At 39.4% G+C, this 2,814-nt stretch overlaps 1 pseudogene; it reads right to left on the reverse strand.

The window, feature by feature from the left end:
• Positions 1-381: 381 nt before the first annotated feature.
• LOC148570626 (uncharacterized) lies at positions 382-2,162 on the reverse strand (annotated as a pseudogene).
• Positions 2,163-2,814: the final 652 nt, after the last annotated feature.

The following is a 2,814-nucleotide window of genomic DNA, read 5'->3' on the forward strand; positions in this document are numbered from 1 at the left end:
TCCTTTGTCCGGATGTCTCTGTGTATTCATTAAGAACTGTGATGATCTGAAAAATCTCATCCTCCTTTACTTTCACGAATATAATACAATCATCTGCAAATAACAAATGAGAGTACCAGGGCTGTTGGAGCTATCTGTAGACCAGTTATATGGCCTTTCTCCTGAGCCTCCTGCATTAGAATCTGTGAATACCTCAGCTGCTAAAATAAAAAGGTAGGGAGATAGGAAGTCCCCTTGTCTAATGCCTCTTTGTGGTTTGATCCTCTTAGACAGCTCTCCATTAACCTTTGCCCTATAGTTTGCACTTCTGACACACTTCATTACCAATTCAACCCATCTTTCGGTAAATCCGAGTTTCATAGTCACATTCTCGAGAAAATCCTACTCTAACCTATCATATGCCTTGTTCATATCCAACTTGATCGCTATATTCTGGGATCCCTCTCTTCCTTTCTTATTTAGGCTGTGATACACTTCTTCGACAATCACTACATTATCTTGTATGAGTCTTCCCCCTCCCCCCTACAAAGGCGCTTTGAGTTGGTGACACTATATCCTCTAATAGCCCTTTCAATTTCAGCACGATAACCCTTGTTATAATCTTATAAATAAAGTTACAACAACTGATCGGTCTTAGCTGATTAAGTTCTTCTAGATTCTTGACTTTTGGAATTAGGACAACTGTGGTTTCGCTAATCTCTTTCTTGCAAACTCCCATTTCGAAAGAATTCTTTAACAACTACACATACCTCCTTCGTAATTATCTCCCAGTGTTTTTGGTAGAATAACCCACTCAAACCATCTAGCCCAAGAGCCTTGAGGCCGCCCATGCTGAAAACTGCTTTTCTAACCTCCTCTTCAGTGACTTCTAAGATCAGCCCCCTGTTCATATCCTCTGTGACTCCTGCTGGAATTTTGTTTAGAATTGCTGCAAAGTTTCTTTTGCTATTAGAAGTGAATAACGCTTCAAATTGTTCCTCAATGTGGTTCATGATTTCTTTCCTGTCTTTCATCCATGATCCTGCTTCATTCTTCAGTTTGTCAATTCTGTTCCTTTCTCTTCTTTAAATGGTTGTGGCATGAAAGAAAGATGTGTTCTTGTCTCCCCATTTCAACCATTTTAACCTGGCTCTTTATCCCCAATATTTCTCTTCCTGCTTCCATAGAACTGCTATATTCTCCTTTAATAATTGTATCATCTCCTGCTTTTCTTGTGCTAAGTTCAAATCTTGTAGTTTCTTCAATTCATCCTTCAATGTGTAGATTTCTTTATCTGCACGTTTAAAAGTCTTCTTGCTCCAATTCTTAAGCTCCTCTTTGCAATTTTCTATTTTTCTTGTTATTCCTTCCTATTCACATCCATGAATATTCTCTTTATCCCACCCCTTCCTTACTACATTCTCGCACTCATCATGATTGACCCAAAATACCTCAAATTTAAAACACTTCTCCCTTCTTTGAATTTAATTTATGTTTAAAATTATCGGGCAACGGTAAAAACTTATTGCTGGTAGCGCTATAAGTGACGCATGATGGTACAAAGCTCTCCATTCCCAATTGGCTAACGCCCTGTCTATCTTCTCCCTAGTGATGAATCCATTCCTCGGGTAACTAAACCACGTAAATCTTTCACCTTTTAGGTCTAAATCCATAAGATAATTCATATCTACAAACTGCCTAAATTCTCTCACCTGGCTTTGTGGCTTTGGATGTAGACCAATTTTCTCCTCTTGACTCAAGATGTCGTTGAAGTCTCCTATGAATAGTTATGGCTCTCCCTCATTACAATTGTTTGCTGTGATAGCTCTCCATTGCTCCTTTCTTCTTCCAAAGCGTGGGTTTCCATAGATGAAATTACACCTCCATATTTTTTCTTTCCTATCGTTAATCTGGGATTTTATATGATTATCACACCAAAAATAAATATCAATATTATATATTTCATTCCACAAAAGGCATAGCCCTCCGGATAGTCCCCGGGGTTCTATGTGAAATACATTCTCAAAATGCAACCTTCTTTTCAACTTCTTGATAGTTCCTTTTTTAGCTCTAGTCTCTATTAGGAATACTATTGCAGGCTTTATTTGTTTGCACATGCTGTGCAATTCAGAAACTGTCGCGGAGGCTGTAACCCCGCGGCAATTCCAACTTATCACACTCATGGTTGATTTGGGGGTATGTGCAGGTCCGCCTCCTCAGCCATTGAGTTTTCCAAGTTGTCTCCTCTGATATGTGATTCTTCCTCATTAGCTCTCCCTTCCACGCAGCCTCCGACCACTTTGTTCTTCTTGCTAGCCCTCCACACCTGCGCAGCTTCCTCTTCTTCTTTCAGAAAATCTCCAATCTGTTCCTGCTGATCGTCTTCTCTTCTTCTCTTGAGTTTCAGCTTTTCCTCAATTCTTCGAGAAAGTTCTGTTTCATATTCCCTGACCACTACAATTGCTTTGTTATTTTTCTGCTCTAGTTCTTCTTCTTCAGCTAGTTCTACATAATAGAACCCTCCATCGCTTTTTGTGACTAGCTGCTTGCTATTCTATTCTGGCTTTTTCTCCCTGTTCTGATATTGACTTACTATCCCATCAACTTCCATATTATTTCTATTTTGGGCCCCTCTTCCACTTCCTCTTCTATATTTCTCTTCCTTTTTTCTTCAGCCATCTTTTTGTTGAATTCCTTCAATAGTTATCCAATAGTAAGGTTCTTCCTTTTTTCAGTTAGCCCACTTTTAATTTGCTGTCTATCCCTATTGGGCCTTTGGTTGATGAAGGCCCATTCCTTCTTTTTGGTGCTGTCCATTCTTCTCCTGCTTGGCCC

Source organism: Arachis ipaensis, chromosome B3 (genome assembly GCF_059453495.1).
Source record: "Arachis ipaensis isolate K30076 ecotype BB chromosome B3, ASM5945349v1, whole genome shotgun sequence".
Lineage (NCBI taxonomy): Eukaryota > Viridiplantae > Streptophyta > Magnoliopsida > Fabales > Fabaceae > Arachis > Arachis ipaensis.